A 22,883-nucleotide genomic window follows, 5' to 3' on the forward strand; every position below is an offset into this window, starting at 1 on the left:
AATGACCGAAGCCACGACTACTAGAGGCCTGTAAATTATTTGCATTATTTTGGTCTATCACCAAACACTCTCACATGGAAGATAGGTCAGTGTGTCTACTTACACCTTACCATACATAACCATCATAGACACATTGACTAATGCAATGCAACTCTTACCAAGACAATGACGTACATGGATTGTAACTGATTGTGTGATCAGTATATGATAGTTCAACTGTGTATGCTAATATCGTCTATTGTGTGTTACAGAATATTGTGCTATAAAGGGGGTAGTAATGGCGAATAATTCATCTAAAGTTCAACACATGGTCGCTCAACAGCTCCCAGCACACCAGAGAAGAGGGTGTCCACCCTACCACCCAAGTAGGCATCTACCACATAAGAGAATAGTGCACTTGCTTTAATTGATATGAAATCATCATGCCATTTCAGGGTCTGTACTTTAACTCTCGGTTCATTCCTAAACATGCATCTGATATTTGGGATTTGTTAGATACTCTAAAACGAGACATCTGTTTCTTTAGTGAAACTTGGCTGCACAAGAGCACCAGTCCATCTTTGGCTATTGCTTTTCCAGGGGAATACAGAGTCTCGAGGCTGGATAGAGTAGGGAAGAAAGGGGAGGGGGGCTAGCCATTGCGACCTGCCTATCTTTATGTATCAAGCTTTTGGATTCCATCTCCACCCCTAGCTTGAAGTTGATGTCTTTCAAATCGGAGTTAGCACCTGGCCTAAACTGGATGGGAGTGGTGGTCTATCATCCCACACGCGAAAATAAAAAAGTTTTTTGCGCCTCACTTTTGGAATCCCTTGCACCCCTCACCTTGCAGGCACAAAACATATTTTTACTGGGAGATTTTGATCATCATCTAGACATTATCTCTGACTCAGACTCTGCAGGTTTGATAGTAGCAATGGAATCTCTTGGTCTTTTTCCCAAAGTATTTAGTTCCACACATATAGCGGGACATACATGTAGTAGTGGATCCCCCTATAGCCTTGATGTGGACATACCACTCCGCTTTAGAATTTATGTTAAATATACCTAAAGCTATAAACAAACATTATTATGTACAAGGAGTTCGGAGACCATGGAGAAAGGTGGCTTTAGCCTCATTTTCCTCTGCAATCAAAGCCCCAGTTTTTCAGGACCGTATGGACAGTGACGCAGCATTGGAAACGCTAGAGGCCTCTCTGACTAATACTCTGGACTCTATTGCCCCAAGGAAAGTAGGCAAGACTTAGGTGAAGCCAGCTCCAGCTTCATGGTATAATGATAGTCTGAAGAAAGAAAAGGCCGTCTGTAGGAAATGGGAAAGGAAATGGAGAAAATCAAGACTGGAGGCAGACAAACTAGTGTACAGAATGACTCTCAGCACTTACCTATATACATTTAATGTTGCCAGAAGATCTCACCTGGGGGCAAGAATTACTGAAGCAAAGAACTCCTCTAAAGAATTGTTTAAAATTCTGAAAGGTTTGACAAACCCGAAGGTCAATAATTCATCTATCCCGCTGACCCAACGGTTTTGTGATGACGTGCCAAATCATTTTAAGCTAAAAATGGACAGAATTGATAGCTCTTTTAGTATACTGGCAGGACTTAGCATGGTATCAGATAACCACGCTGATTTCCTTCTCTACTCATTGACAGCGTTTAATGCCATCACTTCAGAGCAAGTCCAGTCTTTACTGGTGCATCTTAAATCAGGTTCCCCTCTTGACCTTGCTCCTCCTTTTATCATCTCAGCTGTGGCCTCCGCCCTTGCAGCTCCCATCGCTGAAGCCTGTAATCTATCTCTAACAACACCCACCTTCCAGCAGAAATGGAAGATGGCTTAAATAAGACCCATTTTTAAAAAAAGCCATGGCCGATCCTCTGGACCTTCAAAATTATAGACCCATATTTCTCCTTCCATTGTTTGTGAAAGTCATGGAAGCCCTAGTCAATAAGCAGATAATTGAATATCTTGAACTGCATAACTTACTTGATTCCTCCCAGTCTGGCTTCCGTGCGTTGCACTTTACCGAATCTTTCTTAACGGAAGTAACAGACACGATCAAGTTGGTCCTTGATAAAGGGACTCCTACTATGCTGATTCTTCTTGATCTGTCGGCAGCGTTCAACACCATCTCTCCTCAAATCCTATTGCATAGGGTACGAGAGATTGGTGTCAGCAGAACAGCACTTAAATGGTTCAAAAACTTCTTTGCAAACAGAATACAGCAAGTCCAACTTGAGTCGTTTACTTCTCAGATCTCGGCTGTAGACAAAGGGGTCCCACAGGGTTTCATTTTAAGCCCCACTTTATTTAACATCTATGTGTCCTCTCTGGCCTCCAATATTAGATCTTGTGGATTTGACACCATATCGTATGTGGATTACACACAACTGATAGTCTCTATCGATACAGATCCCACGACGACCAGAGAAATATTTAAAAAGTGCATGTTAAAGACGGCCATTTGGATGATGGCAAACTTTTTGCAGTTGAACACTGGCAAAACCGAGATCTTGCTGTTCGGAAAAGCAGAGGAGTATTGGTCTACCAATTGGTGGCCCCCCAAGCTGGGTGAACCCCCCACCCCAAACAAATGGGTGAAAAACTTGGGTGTGATTGTGTATGATAAACTCAACAAGTGAAAAGCATCTCGGGCACCTGTTTCGGCTTAATCACCTTCCAAACCTCTCCTGCAGTTACTCCACTGGCTGCCCGTCAAATGACGAGCAGTTTTCAAGCTTCTTTGTTTGGTATTTAAAACCTTGCAGGGACATGGTTGAGCTTACCTCAGTAAAAAGCTAATACTGTATACCCCTTCTCGGCAGCTGAGGTCTAGCGGTCGGCGGCTGTTATGCCCCACAAGGATAAAAAAAAAAACAGAATGGGAGGCCGTTAATTTTGTATCTGGCTCCCTTCCATTGGAATAACCTCCCCAACGACATCCGCACTTGTCCGAATCTAGGGCAGTTTAAAAAGCATCTGAAAATCTGGCTGTTTAGTCACTAACTGGCTGCCCCCTGTCTGTTCGTCTGATATTGTGGCGCCGAGAGATCCCCTTGGGAATGATTTGTTTTGCGCGTAACAAATGTTAATACTAATAATAATAATAATAAAATGTGGACTCCAGAGAGAAAGAGAAGGGCCTATTGCTGCAACTGTTTTATCTACTTCGGAATCAGTGCCATTATTCACACTGATGCACCATCCACATCATCTATCTGAAGCACACCCATGGCTGTGATCACAACACACACAACCACTGTCAACACTGCATTAACTGTAATTTCCACCCAACAATAAAATGTCAGCAACACACAGTGGACCCACTGGCAGTAAAACTGAAGTCTCTATTGACATCAGCAAAGAGGGTGAGGCATTTATCCAAAAAAGGCAAAATACAAGCTACAGTTGGTAACCGTGGATGTATCAACAGAGTAGACAATGACTGTCAATATACACAAAGAGCGGAGTCCTCCTCAATTGACAACTTCATTGAATGCAGCTGCAAACTGCAAAAAAATGGGAAGCAGAGCCAACATCCAACTTGAGACAGGTCACAGAAGAATTGATTCAACTGCTGAATAACACAGAGCATGGGTAGGCAAAATTGCTTAAATCTTTTGGGAAAACAAGTAGTGTCACATTCTCCAATTCCAGTGAAAAGGGACACTTTTAGGCCACATGCATTAGCCCCCACCCTGCCCCCTTCCGAGTGAACCGTCTACTGGGAGAGAAGAGGTGCATGCTCTAGAAATGTGTTACAGGTCCGGGCTAAGACGCGGCTCCATCACCAATTTGTACCCGTTGGGAGTGTCTGGGAGCAATCTCAGGCTGCGTAGGTACATAGGTCATGCCAGGTCCCTGAATTCATTGGAAAGAATGGAGATAAAGGGGGCCCACATTTTAGTGTATGCTGAGGGGTCTGCTTTGGTCGCCATCGAAAGCTGTGCCATGCCCAGTAGGGACCAGAGGTGATGAAGCCACTGTCGGTGGTCGTGAGTTTTATCTGTACCCCAGCTAGCCAGCAGCACTCTGTGAGTGGTATCCAGTGCCAGGGCAATCTGCCTTCCTTTAACAGAACGGAGTGGAAACATGAGTGTGTTACGGAGCCCCAGTAGCGTATATGTAGGGAATCTGGGGATTGTGGTGTCAAAGGCACTGTCTATGTCATTCAGGACTTGACCCCAGAATCTCTGGAGCTTCGGACAAAGCCATAAAAGGTGGATAAGTGTCCCTGGGGTCCCACAGCCCCGCCAGCACAGGCTATTGCTCTGATCAATCAATTTCTGTATGCGGGAGGGGGTGTAATACCATTAAGAAGTGATTTTTGAAGGCCGTTTCGGTGTGTCCTGCAGTGTGCCATGTGATGTGTTCTATAGAAAATGTCCTCCCATTCTTTATCTGAAAGTGTACAAAGTAAATCTGTTTCCCAGCAGTTCCATTCCACCAGGCAGCGCAGTTGCGCAGTCTAGTAGTAACAGGACAGATTTGGCACCGAGAGTCTGCCATCCTGTTTTGAGCACTGTAAGAGTTGTCACTTCAACCTAGGTTTAGTCTTCCCCAAAATGAAGTGCTCTATCTCACCTTGGAGTGTGTTAATCACGCCCGCTGGAGAAGCAAGGGGGAGGGTTTGAAATATAAAGAGGGCTTGGGGAAGGACATTAATTTTGACTGCTGCGATTCTGCCTAACTAAGAGAGAGGAAGTCGCTGCCATTGCAACAGGTCCCTACGGATCAGGGAGAGAAGGTTTATGTAATTGGTCTCAGCAGTTTTGGGGAGACACTGGCTGATAGACAGTCCCAGATACCAGAGGTTGTCCGTAACCCATTGAAAGTCAAACTGAGAGCGCAGGGCTAGTTCAGAGTTAGGGGCGATGTTGAGTTTCAGGATTTGCGATTTCTGCTTGTTGACGCGGAATCTCGAAACTGCACCAAAGTTCTGGAGCTCCATGAACATAGTCGGGAAAGAGATCAGAGGCTGGGTGAAAGAGAAGTTAGCATCATCCGCATAGAGGCTGATTATGTGTCGATCAGCCCGAATCGGATGCCCTCAGGGTCAGGATTATCCCTAAGTCTCTGCGCTGAGGCTCCATACATATAGCGTAGAGAAGCAGCGGAAGCGGGCAGCCTTGTCACGTGCCCAGCTCTATTGTAAAGCTATGGAAGCTTACGCCGTTCACATGCATTGATGCACAGGGGAAGCTATAAATGCTCCTGATCCAATTCCTGAAACACGACCCCATGCCAAAATGTGAGGGTTGAGAAGAGATAGTGCCAGTGGACCCTATCAAAAGCCTTCTCTGCGTCAATTGCCAGCAATAAGGCTTCTTCCAGGGATCGCTGCACTTTGCCCATCAGGTGAAAAATGCGTTTGATGTTGTCCCCGCACTGTTGACCAGGAATGAACCCTGCCTGGTCAGGGTCTATGAGGCCAGGCATCATAGAATTGAGGTGGTGGGCCAACACACTGGCAAACAACTTTGCATCAATGTTCAGGAGCGAGATACGGCGGTATGAGCTGCACCACTTAGGGTCCTTACCCAGCTTCGGGATGACTGATATTGAGGCTTGAAGCATTGAATCTGTGAGAGTGCCCGTATTCGCGAAAGAGTTAAATAAGGGAGTAAGTATTGGGGCAAGTTCCGTGCAAAAGGTCTTACATTGCCGCACTGAACCCATCTGGGCCAGGCGACTTCGTCAGCTTGAGGCGAGAAATTGGCAAGATTACTTCTTCAATACGTATGGGTTTGTCAAGGGCTTCAGGATCTGATTGAGGGAAGGGGGAGATCTCAGCTGCTGCTAAATACAAATGAGGGTCTGAGAGGCTGGCCGGCTTTCGTGTTTACAGTCTCAGGTAGAAGTCCTGGAAGGCATCTTCAATGCCCTGTACATCGGACACCACGTCTCCTGCATCTAACTGGACTGATTTGACCGACTGTGCAAACCGTTTGTTACGGAGACGGTGCGCAAGCATGCAGCCTCCTTTATAGCTTTCTACGTAAAATTTATGTTTGAGGTGTAGCATTGTATGTTCAGAGCTATCTGGATCAAGGCGTTTAAGTTATAGCCGCTCCTTCCCCAATTGCCTCCAAATCCGGGGGCGCCTGTGCGCTTGTGTATCGATGATAGCTCAAGTATGGATCTCTCCAACTCAATCCTCTTGGTTTTCCTCAATTTGTTGGTGTATGCTGCTTTCCCAATGGGAGACCCCCAGGTCACTAATTTTAAGGCCTCCCAAATTGAAGACAGTGCAGTGGAGCCTGTGTAGTTAAGTGCAAGGTAGTCTTGTATGGTCTTTTATAGGGCTGTGACCATTGCCTTTGACTGCAGAAGCGACTATCGTAGGTGCCGAGGGGGTGTTTGCGTGGAGAGGGAGGGGGTGCGCAGGGTCAGCGTTGTTATGTTCTGTTATGTTATATTTTTTATATAGCGCACGTACACCAAGTGGTTTCATGGCGCTGGTTGAGGGCAGGGGGAGTGTTATGTGCGCATGGTCTGACAGTGAGCGAGGCTCTATGTTAGAAGTGATCACGCCCTCCCAAGCTGCTGGGGTCAATAGAAAGTGGTCTAAGCTTGCATAGGTCTTAAGTGCTGCAGAATAAAAAGTATAGTGTCCGGGTGTTGCGAACGCCATACGTCGCGCAGTTCGCATTCTTCCAGCCATTCCCGCCCCCTGGGGGAGAGAGCCCCTGTTCCGGCAAAACTTAGGCCTGAGCAATCGAGCTCAGCGTCCATCACGATGTTCAAGTCCCCGCCCACAACCACCGCTGCATCGGGAGTACGTAATACACTAGTTAGAGCCTCTGTTAAAAATGCCTCCTGCTGTTCATTAGGGAAGAATATTTAAGCTACAGTGAGGTGAAATGTGTGCAGTTGCACATGAAGAGCTAGCAGGCGCCCCTCGATCTCTGCAACTGTCCCTAGGGCTGTCCCGAGGAAGTCCTTGGAGAGAATAATGGCCACCCCCCCCTTCTGCCCCTTCTCTGATGACCAAAACTGATGCGGGAACCTCTTGGTGGACATCCTCAATGTGTCTTTAGGGAGCAAGTGTGTCTCCTGGAGTAGGCATATGTCACCCTGAGCGTATTCCAACAGAGACAGAATAGACGACCTCTTGACAGGGTTATTGAGGCCGCGCACTTTGAGATTAACAATCTTAATCTCCATGGGTAAATGCAAGAGAGCACGCTATGAGAGATTGGGCCAACACCCCTACTGTCCTGGGTGCAAAGTTCGCAGTACCCTCCCGGAGAGGGTGACTGACGTCAGTGTGCCTGAGCATGGGACCTATCTGGAGCGGTTCATCGGAAGGGGTATCCCAATAGAATAAACTAGTCCCAAATACAATACCAAGACAGATAAGAAACATTAACATATGAAATTTCTGAAGACCAAAGTTCGTATGCTCAAATAGGTTGGGGCGATCTGTGGCCAAAGTGCCCAAGGGATAGCAGGAGGCACCAGGGGATCAGTGGCAAGGATATAGGCTTTGTGTCATTGAATTTCCTATCGTCCCGCCGCCATTGTTTCTCTCACTCAGCTCCCTCATTTCCTTGTGCAGGTGGTCCTCCACAGACTCAAGAAGCTTCCGGGGGGCGGAGTCCGCCGAGAGGGCCTGCAAGACCACCTGTCTTTCTTTGCTGATGGTGTCTTGGTCTGGTTTCCCCTTCCAATGGCCATGCCTCACTGTTTGCCATGCTTGTCACTGCGATCCGGTAGCACTCGGGGGCAGAGGCTCATCCCCCACGTCCTCAGAAGCATTGATGTGCAACACGGTACGTGCTTTCTTTAGGGACCTAATCTGGCAGAGCGTACCCTTGTAGCGAAAAATAATGCGGAAGGGGTGGCCCCAGGCATAAGGGATGTTGGCTTTCCTTAGTTGCTCTGCAACTGGGCGAAAGACTTTGCGTTTTTGAAGAGTGATCCGGGAAAGGTCTTGGTATAGCACTGGTACATGGCCTTTAAACTGGATTGAATGCGCATCTTGTGCTCTTTTAATGATTTCCTCTTTAGTTTGAAAATCATGCACGCACACTAGGATGTCCACCGGTGGCCCCTTACCTAGCCGCTCAGGTCCCACCCGGTGGAGGCAATCCAATTGCAGGGAGGATTCATCTGTGGATCCTAAGATGTGGTTAAAGAGCTCGGTGATGTATTCGCTAAGGTTGGATCCCTCTGCTTTCGATGGCACTCCTCTGACACGTATGTTATTTTTCCGGGAGCGGTTCTCCAAGTCTTCATTATGCACCTGTAGATCCAGATGTTGCTCCTTGACTCTCAGGACTTCTTGTTGGAGCCATCCCAGTTCTTCATCACGATTGGGCTCCCTGTCTTCTAGAGAGGCCACACTCTTGCTCACTCTTGCCCACTTCGTCTATATCGAGTCGCACCTTGCGCAGTTCCGCCATCAGCTCCGATTTCATTACCTGCAAGTCCGCTCGCAGCGAGGTGATTAGCGATTCTAGGAAAGTCTTGGTCACTGGGCCCTCTCCTTCTTCAGGATCCGTCTTCAAGTCAGCGTCTATGCTGACGGGCCTATCCTCCATGATGGCACCCCCTTGCATCTTGGATCTGTTCACCACCATGGGGCTGGGAGGTCGTTTGGGCTGTCTCTAGGTAGGCAGATCCTCAGGGTTCCCAGAGAGGGGCGCAGCGCTGCAGGCCATGAGCAGAGGAGCAAACCCCTGTCGGCTCTCCGGACCGCATGCGTGTTCAGGCCCGGGGGTGGGAATATCCTGCAGCTGAACTCTCAAGTAGTTGCGTGGCCAGTGGCTCCCTCAGTCGACCCGCTATGAGGCCTGTGGTCTCTTAACGCACTTCAACGGCTACCCCGGAGGCCAGGTACAGAGCCCAATTAGGTGGTTCGGGTCCCGCGTCATGCTGGTCAGAGGCCGCTCCCACGCGGAGACCCGCACAAGGCCGAGGCAGGCCCAGCACTGTGTGTCCCTCTCCTCCGCTGCTGGGGTGAGAGAAAATCCCGAGGCAGACCCTCCAACCCGCACCAAGCTAGGAATCCTATCCTGGGGGTGGTGAGGGGGGTCTTCAAGGTCCATCATGGCTCAGGGGCCACACCTGCAGGGCTGGGAAGAGCAGAGGTCCTCAGGCCCAAGTGCGCGTCAGGCCAGACCCACCTGTCACTTCTCTTTGCCTCCCGGTATGGTGCTGCGCTTCATGGATTGAAGTGATGTGTGAGGCTAGGATCCAAAGGCAAGGCACAGGGGCTTCCTCGAGTTTGAGGGCCAGCCCGTCCAAGGCCCTTGGGAGTCAGTCACTGCGAGCTCTGTCTTTCCCCGCAAGTGAGCCTCATATGTGGGGGGTGGAGGGACGGGCACCAGCTGTAGGGCCAACCTCCCTCCGAGGGAGGCATGGGCAGGTTGTATACCCTCCGGTGAGGCCTGTTGTCACCGGGGGCCCCCGGATACGCCCAACAGTCCAATCGCAGAGCCGCCACACAGCTGTCACCTCCTAAAGGGCCCACAGAAGCTGGGGTGGGCTCACCTCCTACGTGGTTGTCTGATGGCACAGAGGGCCCCCCTGATGCGGTAGGCGCACTCACCTGTGCTCAGCACGTCACAGGGAGCCGGCCACCACCAAGGCCCAGGCTGAAAGCCGCTCCCAGGTCCACGCATCATCTTTTTGAGCGGCCACATGGGCACCGCTCAGCCTGCTGCCCTCTCATTCCGGTGTGCTCCAGTGTGCACCCCGAGCTGCCAGCAGTCCGCAGCAGTCTCCGATGTCGGAGTGGAGGCAGCTGGCGGGCTCTGGTAAGTGCGGATATTGGCGGCCGTTCAGAGCAGACAGGAAAAGCATCCTAGCCGCCCACCATCTTGGCCACCAGCTTCTTCTGTTTAAATGGCTTCTTGATCTGGCATGGAAGGTGAGGCCGCGATAATCAATAAGGGGCAGAGGAGCTGAGAGCAGAAAAAATAGGGGTGCAGTCATCACAAGGTATCACCAGGCCCCCGGCCAAAGGTCTTCACATTACCGCTACCACAAGCATGACTCTCTCACGCTCCTCACGACCATCCGTCCGCACCCTTGCCACACCCAACGCCCAACTGCATGCAGTCGAGGTGAAGGGGGGAAGTCCACTTGAAAATGTAGCGAAGCGGGCAAAGTTAGCAAGTCTGGCAATAAGCTAGAAATGCAGTCAGCGCTAGTCAATGGACCATCACTAAGGCTGGTGCTGGCGCCAGGGGCATTACAAGAGCATAAGCCATTTATGTGCCAGCAACCGCCTGCTCCACAGGCCTCGCCGGTTCAAGGGCGGCTCATACACAAATGTACTGTGGCGTACAGGTGCAGCAGCCACCGCCCCCTGCAGAATTGCCGGGGTTGACCGAAGTCGGCGCTGTCTGCATCCTGCTCTCCTCCTGGGCTGTGTCTCACTCTCACTGCCATGCCGCCAGTACACCCAGCAACACTACGAACACTGATTAGCTTCTTTCAAGTCACAAACCAGTAGACTCTTGAGGGTGATATGTATAGATTGCTCATGATTTTTTCAAAGAAAGTATTCACTGAGATAAAAACATAATGAAAATAAGCAGGAAAAAATAGCAATAGGTGACAATGTTTTCTGTATTTTCTTTTGTCCGGTGGTTGATTTGCAAATATAAGCATACCATTGCACCTGTTAGACCGTTTTGGTAGCATGCACTGTTCAGGCCTAAACCTAAAAATGAGTATTCAAAATGTACTTATTCTCGAAGTCAGTGCTTCCCAAACTTGTTAGAAACACGCCCCACTTTTTTAATGTGTTAAAGCTTTATGCAGTAGTGCATTGTTATGTGCAGACAGCATATTTTCCATCGAAATGCTCTCTAAATTTGCACAGACATCCGGTTTTATAGATAAATGTATATTGCACACAAATGATTATGTGTGAACATTTATTATTTGTGCATCGCCAAGCAAAGTGTCTTAATGTGTTCTTTGAAATCTTTCATTTACATCACACTTCATAACTACAAAAAAGTGCTTCATTTTGCCTTGAGAGATGCGGAACGTGTACAGTTCATCTATCGGTATTTACATTTTGTTGTTTGTTAGGAAAAAATTACATCATGCAGGTTTGATCTGACGATTCCTTTCAGTTCACGATCTTGAGTACCTTACCACACATTTTTCCAATTGACTCAGTTCCTCTGCCCGCACACTAGCCCCAGCAACGAGATTGCAGCTTTCTAATTTTCCCTCCAACAATATATTGGAAGTCAGTTCCTCATTTTGTAACAATTTGGCCTCTCACTTTCAAAACAAAGAGGAACAAATCAATAATGAATTCTCTTAATCTTCTACCCTTTTTGGGTTCCGAAGTAGCGTGCTACTAGTCGAAAAAGCGCTTGAACACCCCATCAAGGGTAGCAACCACTATATAAATGCAAACCTTTTTCCCTCTTTTATCCCTCCACCATCCTTCTCAATCCAAATAACTGACTAACATATCCACCACTCAAATCACTTTCATATTTCACTATACTAATTCACCACTAATCCTTTATGGGTTCCGGAGTAGCGTGCTGCTCGCCAAAAAAGCGCTTCAACACCTCGTCAGTGGTAGTAAGCACAATATAAATGCAATTACATTACAATACTATTCACCTTTCCATAATCACAGACACTCCATAAAGACGATGGCTACGATCATTCCATACTGCACAACTATTGGGCCTTTCAGCAGAGTCTTTTCTTAAAAATTAAAGAACAAGGGGCCAGATGTAGGTAATCCACAAATACCAAGGGCCATATGCATCAACGAGAAACCTGCTCGCAAACGGGCAGATTAGCAGAATCTGCCCCTTTGCGACCAGTATTTTTGCATTTGGGATGCATCATCCCAAATGCAAAAATCGCTATTTAAGGAATCTCTAAATAGCGATTCCTTAAATTGCGATAGCATTTAAGGAATCCCAAATTGAGATTCCTTAAATGCAATGCATGAAAGTTTAAAAATTAGCGATTTCGCTAATAGGGGGAGCAAATTACCATGAAGTTGAACTTCATGGTAATTTGCAAAAACTTTGAAAAATGCACTAAAGTGCATTTTTCAAAGTTCCATTTTACACACACACATGCCCAAAGGACACCCTGTTGCACCCTGTTGCACCCCTGAAATGTGCCTGTGTGCACATGTGGCGCACATACAATTTTAAAGGGATTCGTTAACGAATTCTTAAGGCACATAAGCACTCTTTTATGTGCTTTCTACATTGCATTTACCGAATCGGTAAATACCGATTCGGTAAATACAGATTCGCTGGCACATGCATCAAGACTTTTGCGATTCCTTAATTGCGATTTTTAAGGAATCGCAATTAAGGAATTGCAAAAGCCTATGCATGTAGGAATCGCTATAAAAATAGCGATTCCTACAAATTCCTTAATTGCGACTCGCAAATAGCGAGTCGCAATTAAAGAATGCCGTCCCATTCATTCCTATGGGCCTCCAGGCCCATAGAAATGAATTGGAGATTGCATGAGCAATTTGCGAGTACCAGTAGGTACTCGCAAATTGCTCATGCAATTTCAAGGGTGCAAGGGTGTCAAAATGACACCCTATTGCACCCCTGAAATTGATCTGTGCACATATGTTGCACACACACATGCTCTAAGGGCATGTGTGTGCGCAACATGAAACTTTGAAAAATGCACAAAAGTGCTTTTTTCAAAGTTTTAGCAAATTACCATGAAGTTCAACTTCATGGTAATTTGCTCCCCCTATTAGCGAAATCGCTAATTTTTTCACTTTCATGCATTGCATTTAAGGAATCTCAATGTGGGATTCCTTAAATGCAATCGCAATTTAAGGAATCGCAATTTAGAGATTCCTTAAATAGCGATTTTGCATTTGGGATGATGCATCCCAAATGCAAAAATACCGGTCGCAAAGGGGCAGATTCTTTCTTAAGGCACATAAGCACTCTTTTATGTGCTTTCTACATTGCATTTACCGAATCGGTAAATACCGATTCGGTAAATACAGATTCGCTGGCACATGCATCAAGACTTTTGCGATTCCTTAATTGCGATTTTTAAGGAATCGCAATTAAGGAATTGCAAAAGCCTATGCATGTAGGAATCGCTATAAAAATAGCGATTCCTACAAATTCCTTAATTGCGACTCGCAAATAGCGAGTCGCAATTAAAGAATGCCGTCCCATTCATTCCTATGGGCCTCCAGGCCCATAGAAATGAATTGGAGATTGCATGAGCAATTTGCGAGTACCAGTAGGTACTCGCAAATTGCTCATGCAATTTCAAGGGTGCAAGGGTGTCAAAATGACACCCTATTGCACCCCTGAAATTGATCTGTGCACATATGTTGCACACACACATGCTCTAAGGGCATGTGTGTGCGCAACATGAAACTTTGAAAAATGCACAAAAGTGCTTTTTTCAAAGTTTTAGCAAATTACCATGAAGTTCAACTTCATGGTAATTTGCTCCCCCTATTAGCGAAATCGCTAATTTTTTCACTTTCATGCATTGCATTTAAGGAATCTTAATGTGGGATTCCTTAAATGCAATCGCAATTTAAGGAATCGCAATTTAGAGATTCCTTAAATAGCGATTTTGCATTTGGGATGATGCATCCCAAATGCAAAAATACCGGTCGCAAAGGGGCAGATTCTGAGAATCTGCCCGTTTGCGACCGGTTTTTACATTGATGCATGTGCCTGTCGGTATTTACCGAATCATCACCCACATTAGGAATGGCTAAATACCGACCGGTATTTAGCCACCTACATCTGGCCCAAGGTTCTCTTGATTCATTTCCCTTGTGTTGTTTTATAGTTCTTGTGCTTGTCCTAACATTCTGAAATGTTAGAGTGATAGCGGCATTTGGGGAGAGAGTTTGTGTAATAATCCTCTTCAATCTGTAATATTTAATATAAAATAATTATTGATCCCAGCACAGTACCAGCGGACTGCATCAGGCAAATCCTCTGGAAAGTCTAACTATCATTAGAATTTGGAACATCCTGCATAGCAACAGACTACTGACAGCATTTAAATATAAACAAGCAATACATGCAACATCACAAAAAGGGATACAACCATAATAAAGTGAATGGAGCATATCCCTTCCCTTAAGATAACAAAATAAAGAAAACTTCAAACATATTCCCCCATCCTCACAGGAGGGTTGCCGATCCTACTACCTAGTTTAACTCTGGATGCCACCGACTCTGTGCCAATGGGTTTATTGACATTACATTCTGAACTCCTTTTTTTTACATTTTTTATTGGCATTTTTAGTGGTTGGTACATATTAATATATATTGACAAATAGAAATATAGCATGGTACACTGATTAGTCATATACTGATTGAGTACATTTGGTTGCTCTTCTTCACATATTCCCCTCACACTCATTCCAACATGTTCATATACGATATTGAGAGTGTCGCAGTGTCCCTGGTCTGCACAGTTAGTCTCTGACATCTGACATTGACAGAACTAGAGGCAGATCGCAAATGTTCCTCCAAAAGCGTTCCACCCTCCCAAAACGTGTGTCCATTTCTTAGGGCAACCTCTATGTATATACACCACTTTCTCCACTATCATTGCACCATCCATGTCACAGCACCATTGTCGATATGTGGGAATTGACCTCGCTCCCCAGTGTTGAGCTATGTTCAGTTTCTCTACCATCATACCTAACGTCGCCCAGCCTTGGGCCACTTGGTTAAGGTCTGACAGCTCCCAGAAATTTAAAAGACATCTCTTGGGTTCCGGTTCAACAGCAGCTCTGCCCACCTGTGAGATGGTGCGCATGACAGCCTCCCAGTATGGTTTGATCTCCGGGCAGTCCCACAGTATGCCACAGTATGTGGTTAAAGGTTCCAAGACCCCCACATTGCCACAGACAGAGTGATGTGTCAGCACGACCCATTCGGTGCATGGTTGTACGTGTGTAGTAGATTCGATGGAGGATTTACAGTTGCACTAACTTTAATTTAGAGGGTATTGTCACCTCACCCGAGGAAGCAAGTGCCTCCTGCCAGTCTGTCTCGTCCAGTTCCCCAATGTCACTCTGCCATCTGTCCCTGAGGGTTTTTGTGGGGTCCGGTTGATTATTTATAATTTTACGGTAGGTTTGGGAAATCGCTTTTTTGTCATGTGGTCCATCAACAGTCTATCCTCTAATGGTGAGGCCTCTGGGAGCTCAGTTCCCAGTGGAATAGTCCTCATAAGTGCATGTCTAATCTGCATGTAGCGAAAGGTTTCCGTCTATGTCTTCCCATATGTTTCTTGGAGCTGAGCAAATTCAATGATACACACCCGGGAGATACCTATTAGGTCTCATTGTTTAAATCCTTTGCTATTGCACAATTTGCCTAGTCGTCGGGTTTCCCAGAGTGGTGTGGCCTGTGTTATAGTTCCCTCCCAGCCAACTGCGCGGAGTGCCGTGAACCATATTCATACTGTGTGTGCTACCGGTCCTATGAGGGCAGCCCCCGGGTGCTGATTATAGAGTGCTCCCATGACGCCCCCCACACCGAGGACATATCTGTCCATACGTAACGCCGGTTCCTCTTGCGGAGCTTGAATCCATTGGTTTATCACAGTGAGCTGTGAAGCCCAATAGTATACTTTTATATTTGGAAGGGCAATTCCCCCATCATACCAGCCCTTCACCAGTTTATGCATAAACACGTATAGAAGTGATTTTGCCCAGTTAATGGTATAACCCGAGACTCTGCCATACGCAGCGCATATATCCAGAAGGCAATTAATGGAACATGCTGGGGATGCCATGTACAGCAACACATCATCCACATATAATGAAATGCGGTCCTCCCAGCCCTCTGTTCATTTTAGCCCTCGAATAACTGGATCCCGTCTTATCCAGGCCGCCAATGGTTCGAGCACCAGTGCAAACAGGAGCGGTGATAAGGGACAGCCCTGTCTTGTCCCTCTTCCCAGGGGGAAGTCGTCTGAGTTGTGTCCATTCACCACCACATGTGCTAGGGGTTTCATATAGAGTAGCTGGACCCACGCACAAAACCTGGGGCCGAGGCCTATGTGTCTGAGGACTGCAAAAAGGAAAGGCCATTTGACTAAATCAAATGCCATTCGCGTGTCCAGGGAGAGGATGACAGATTCTTCCTCAATGAGTGGTATACGTGCCATAACTCTGTGTAGTCGCCGCAGGTTTAGTGCCGTGTTATGACCTGGCATGAACCCTGACTGATCTGGGTGTGCCAACTTTTTGAGATAGGGTAGTAGTCTTGTGGCCAGCGTCTTCGCCAGTATTTTGGCTTCTGCATTGAGCAGTGAGATCGGCCGATAAGATGTGCATTCCTGCAGTGGTTTACCAGGTATATGTATCACCACTATCGTCGCTAGACGTTCATCCCCGGGAAGCTCTCCCCTTTCTAGGCTGTCTGTGTACATCCCTAGCAGGTGCGACGCAAGGTGACTCACTGCTTTTTTTTTACAGTTCGATAGGTATGAGGTTAGAGTCCAGCGCTTTCCCAGTGTGTAGTGCACCTATTGCTAATGTCAGTTCCTCTGACTTCAGATCTGCCTCTAGTTCCTGCATTTCACTAGGGGCAAGTGCAGGCATCTGAATATCTCTAAGAAATGCAAGATTGTCTTCTAATGTGGTTGTGGCTGTAGGTGTGTATACTGTCTCATAGTGGAGCGCTAGCGCCTCAGCTATCTACTGTGGATCTGTAGTGGTGTCTCCATTACTTAGTCTCAGTTGCGCCACCCAGCGACTAGCTCTCTCCTCTCTCTCCAACCGGGCTATGAGTTTGCCCGCCTTATCTCCAACCTCGCAGATAGTGTGCTGTGTCTTGGTGAGCCTACTCTTCGCCTCCTCCCACATATAATCTTTGTATTCCTGCTTGGCCAGGTTCAATTTGTGTGCCGTGGGGTCGTTGGTGTCAGACGCGTGCTACTCTTCGGCTTGACCCACCTCCCTCTCCAGAGCCTCCAAGTGGCTTAATTGGTCACGTCTATGACATGTGATTAATGAGATTGCTTGGCCCCACAGGACTGTCTTATATGCCTCCCATAGGGTTGTTGGGGATGTGACTGAGTGTGTGTTTTCCGCAAAATACTGTCCGTGGTTGTAAGTAGACCCTTCCCTATCTTAGGGTTTTTAAGGAACCCAGGGTAGATGGGGAAAATGTTTCGGCGTCCCAGGGTATGGGATGTATATTTGATTAGAACAGGGGAGTGATCGGAAATACCCCATGGCAGGTGTGATATCTCCAATACTCTCTCTAGACCAGTTGCCAGTGTGAAAATATAATCTATTCTCGAGAGACTGTCATGTACTCCCGATCGGAACGTGTATTGTCGCTCCTGTGGGAACCACGATCGCCAAGCATCCACGAGACCAAAGGCGTCAAGGAATTCTAATAAACGGAGGTTCGTGCTGCTCTGGTCCCTGGGGGGCTGTTGATCTATGGCAGCATCTACCGTGGCATTAAAGTCGCCCCCTAGTATCAGTTCGCCTTGTGGGAGTGTAAGGAAGAATATACCCAGGGCAGGAAAGGCTACCCGATGCAGAGCCGGTGGGATATATACCGACACCAGATTGTAGGGTCGCCTCTCCCATTGACATGCTATGACTGCGAAGCAACCCTGATCATCTCTCCAAGACCCAGTGACAATAATCGGGAAGCGTTTATTAACCAGGACGCCCACCCCTCGGGAACCGGAAGTGAATTTGGAGTGGACCACAATTTAAAACCCCCACCAATCCAGGGCTTTGCAAGCTGATCCCACTAGATGTGATTCTTGGATCAGGGAAACAGCTGGGGCCTTGCATTTAAGATATTGTAAGACCAGCCCTCTCTTTATCTTATCCCGAGGCCATTTATGTTCCACAATATAACGGAGAGAGGGGCCCTTCGTACTAGAGGTTACGGACTGTGTGTCTAAGGAGTCAGCCAGGGCATTCGCTAGTGCCATATATTACACTGTCAATAGAAGAATACAAAGACCATTGAAATATAACCACCATGCAGACATTTTGTATATACCAAGTAATCTCTTAATGTACCTGCAACATTAAGAAAATCCTAATAGTAAACTAGTCCCATCCCCCCACCCCTCTCCCTGCTCGGCGGACCTAAAACTACCCACCACCCAAACCTCGCAGAGTGCTTTTTTCCCATAACTTGTAATTGCGTGAGGGGGGAGAGTAGCCCCACGATCATCTCGAGCCTTCCCCGTGAACAGGCATAGTATATCGGCTAAATGTTCAAACAAAAAGTCTTAGTCCTACACCAGTGAAGACACCGGGAGGTGTTGAATTCACAACGATTCCGGCCACGAGCATTGACCCGTTACAGTCAAGTCGGCCAGCATTCGGGCCTGCCGTCAGCCTCGCGGAGTCCTTCCCCATAGCAGTTACAGAATCACAGAGTCGGACCTTGTCCTCATTGTCCACCTTTCGCCTACATAGTGTCCTCTGTTGAGCCTTATTCTCTCGAGTTAGTAGACAACGTCTCCAGCAGATGATGCTGTTGTTTCTTGTCCAGTCTCTTAGGCCCGGACGCCAGGCGCCATCCCTCCAGCCAGTCATGGGCTTCTACAGGTGTCTCAAAGAACCATAGCTTCCCCTCAGCTTCCACCCTTAACTTGGCCGGGAATAGCATGGAATATTTTAGCTCCCGGGTTCTCATTTCTTTCTTAACTTCCAGAAAGCTACGTCGTTGTTAGGTCACTGCTGCCGTATAGTCCAGAAAGAATGTGACAGTGTAGTTCTTGAGATGAATCGGAGGAGCAATTCGGGCCATTTGTAGGATCACATCTCGATCATGGACGTTGAAGATGAGGGCAAGTATGAGCCTGGGTTGGCCCCGGGTCGTGGTCTGCCACCCGGCACTTGGTGGGCCATTTAAACTGAAAAGAAGTTGGACAAACCGCGTGGTTGTAACTGATTCTTTATGAGGTCTTCAACAGTCCAGTGCAGGGCCCCCCACCCTTTCCGGTGTTGAATACAAGCCCCAGCTAGGCCCGCAAGAGACAAAGGTTCGCTCTTCTGTAACGCAATCTACAAGGAAGTTGGCACGGAAACTGCAAAGTACAAAGACAATGTTTATTAACCCTTAAGGGTGGTCCTACAATCCACACAACACTCTTCAGTATTGCAAGGAGTAGCACAAAGAACTTACATACACAGTCCCCTTATATACACAACAGAGGGGCTCATGAGTGGGTGGATAGCACATGAAGTCGAAGAACATTACCATTTAGGGTCATTCTCGATTCTAAATCAATACATGGGCGGAGCTAACACACTCCTTGAGCCCGCGAAAACACATGGTCAAGCAGAACTAATTATAACAGACGTGGTCAGTTCTGGGCATGCGCCAAATGGACGAGAGGACTATTTATAAACTGTTGCTAGGCAGATTACAAGAGCAACTAACACAGAGGTCGGACTCTCCTCATGGCGAACACGTGGCAGCACGTCAATACAAAATGGAGTCCAGACTTCGGCCAACATACTGAAGAGAACACGATAAAGGGAAACATTAATGTTTTCAGTGAATGCTTAATCACGATCTGCCTTAATTTACAACAGACGACCCTTTCAGCATTTACTGAAGACATCCGGCTTCCAGGAATAATCATCGTATATATCAATTATCATCATTCCTTTAACCTCTTTAGCTAGACCCTTCTGGCGAGCAACTTCGGCAATAGCTTTCTTATCTGGAATGCAGAATGAAATGCATACAGAACAGCATAATGGTCCACATTGAATACACATACAGAGAAAAAACAGAATTGCTATGATAATACAGAGGCCAGTTAGAACCTTCCAACCCCAGGCAGTAACCAACGCCCAAAACCATCCAGAAAAGGACCATGTGCCGTTTTCCGTGTGGATTTCGGCGGCTATTTTATGCAACTTATTAATGGCACTATAAACAGATGGCGTATGATCAGGGATAAACACACAGCAGCTACTTCCAATAATTTTACAAGCTCCTCCTCGATCAGCTAACATCACATCTAATACCATACGATTCTGTAATGCAACTATTCTGGTGATTTGTAGTTCTTCCGTAAGATTCCCAAGAGCAGCAGCAGTCTGATTAGTCACAGCTTCTACTACTCTCGTTAATCTTCGGATTTTCCTACTGTTCAGAGCAGCTCCAACAAAGAAAAACAGTCCCAAGTTGAAATCAATATACTGTTGCAAGCTAGTGTCCGTCTGATCTACTTCATTAATCGATAAAGTACGTTTATATCTATTTACAGTCACATTATTCAGCAATTTCAAATCTTTGTGATACGATGCAGGTGCTAGGAATACAGGGGGTAATAGGAATGATACATAACATACCCCAGACCACCCAGCTGGCAAACGGTAATAACCTTTATTCCCGCACACAAAGTAGGTATTATGGGATGCTAGGAAGGTGCTGTTGTTCAGCCCGTCAATATTTAATACTCTTATACAATCACTGACACCAACAGGGATAAAACCCACACTCTGGACACACAGATCCGCTTGGGCTTGTGCCACTTGGATCACAAACTTATCCTTCCCCATAGTGTCTCTAGTGTTCGTAAAGATATAGGGAATGGATTCATTGTCCGGTCGGTACTCTTCCCATTCCCAAATTGTTCCATTCGCTTGTGGGTATCCACTTCTGTCCTGGTGACATTCTTTATTAAGTCTGAACAGCAATCGTCCCACTGTTGGTTTCCGAGTAGCAAACAGCAAAGTGTACCATGCTCTACAAGAGCCATTGTGAGAGAAAGGAAGTGGTATGAATGGCGTACCTCCTTTCTTCTGATGAGCTGGCATCATCCCACATATCCAACAGTTCGTAGCATTTGTAGCAACGTGGGTGTGATGCAGCATCTGAATGAAAGTGTTATTCAAATAAGATTGTCGATGCTTCAACTCCTGATATAGCAATGTGTAAAAGTAGTGCTCCGCAGGCACTGGAGTCGTCAACACAAGTGTCTCTCGGGCTGGAGTGGCCTCCTCCACAAACCATGTTGTTATGCCAACAATAACTATTGTTAGCATGAACCCCAACGCACAAAAGATTTTCTTCTTCTCCATGTCAAAAAGAAACAATACTCTGATGTCTTCCTGAAACTAAAAAGTCTGTCAGAACTCTTTTCCCTTGGGCAGCGGTTGATTTCTTCACCAACGGGCCAAGACGGGTGTCGCTACACTAATGCAGGGCTGATCCCCCCCCCTTGCCACAGCGGCTCTCCGTTTCACTAACCCAAGGGCCGTTCTGACAGTATGTCCCGGTACTAAAGATCTCACTTCCTTGGTCGCAGATGATATCGCCTTCCTCCAGAAGTCGTGTGGTCCGAAAAGAGCTCCTCAGTGTCGTTTGGCTTTGCAGCACGGCCTGTCTCTGCTGCCAGGACTTCTCGTTGATCGGTCAGCACGGCAGTCTCCACCAATCCGGGCGGCACCTTCCGACAGTGCAGGGAATGGATCCAGTTCTTCCTGTTCGAGACTCGTACTGCCGTCCTCGTCGCAAGAAGAACTTGCTCAGGTCCGGTCCATCGGGGCTCCAGACTATTCGACCTGTCGAAGACCTTGATCATCACCTGGTCTCCGGGCCGCAGACCATGTCCTTCGCCAGTAGACCGATCAGGGGGCGCCTCTCGGACCTGTTGATGAATAGAAACCAAGTTATCCGTTAACTGTGCCAGATAATCACTCATCATCACGCAGGGTACATCATACACAGCCTTAGGCCTTGGTGGACCCCAAATGTTCATTGGTCGTCCAAATACAATCTCGTAGGGCGTAAGGCCGGTTCGAGAGTGTGGCACCGACCTAATGGACAATAACGCCAGTGGCAAGGCGTCTGGCCAAGTCAAAGATGTCGAAGCTTGGATTTTGGCAATTTTAAGCTTCAGTGTACCATTGTACTTCTCGACCAGTCCGGCAGACTGGGGGTGGAACACGGCATGGAACTTCTGAGTGATGCCTAGGCCCTTCAAGACATACTTTATAACATCCGCTACAAAGTGAGGGCCATTGTCACTCCACAGAAGCCTACAGACGCCGTATCGAGGGAAAAACTCTTTCAGCAATAGCTTCGCTGTAGTCATTGCAGTATTGTCTTTCGCAGGGTACGCCTCAACCCATTTACTAAAGGCGCACACCACTACTAGAACATACTTCAAATTATTACAGCGCTCAAGCTGGATGTAATCCATCTGCAGAACCTCAAAGGGTGCAGTGGGCGTCGCAAATCCTCCTGCTGGAGTTCGCGTGCCTTTCCCTGGGTTATACTGCAGACAGATCATACAGGTCTGTACCACCCTCTTTGCTGTGCTAGCAATCTCTGGATGCTCCCAGACTTGGGTAAGCAATTTCACAATTGCGGAAGCTCCAACATGTGCTAGCCCATGTGCCATTTGAACCATAGGTTGTACGAAAGCCGTGGGTAACTTCCATCTATCCATCTGTTTATTTCTCCAACAACCCTCGTCATCCAACTCTCCCTCGCTAGCCCATTGCTCCCGCTCCTTTTCAGAAGCGGTCCTTTGTATTTCTCGCACTTCTTCCTTTGCATCACGCCATCTCTCCATCTGTGATTTCACTACATACATGGCAGTAGCACCAGGCTGCATCGCAGTCTCCCGTGCCACTCGGTCTGCTAACGCATTCCCTTCTCCAACTTTATCAACTACTTTCCTATGGGCGCTACATTTAACAATAGCAATTTTCTTCGGGTACGTCAATGCAGTTAAAAGATTATGAACTAACTCTCCATGCATTATCTGTACCCCATGTGACGTTAGAAACCCTCTCTCCTTCCAGAGTAGGCCGAAATCGTGCGCTACTCCGAAGGCATAGCGGCTATCTGTGTAAACATTCACACACAATCCTGTGCTGAGCTCACACGCTCGTGTT

This window comes from Triturus cristatus, chromosome 4_1 (genome assembly GCF_964204655.1).
Source record: "Triturus cristatus chromosome 4_1, aTriCri1.1, whole genome shotgun sequence".
Lineage (NCBI taxonomy): Eukaryota > Metazoa > Chordata > Amphibia > Caudata > Salamandridae > Triturus > Triturus cristatus.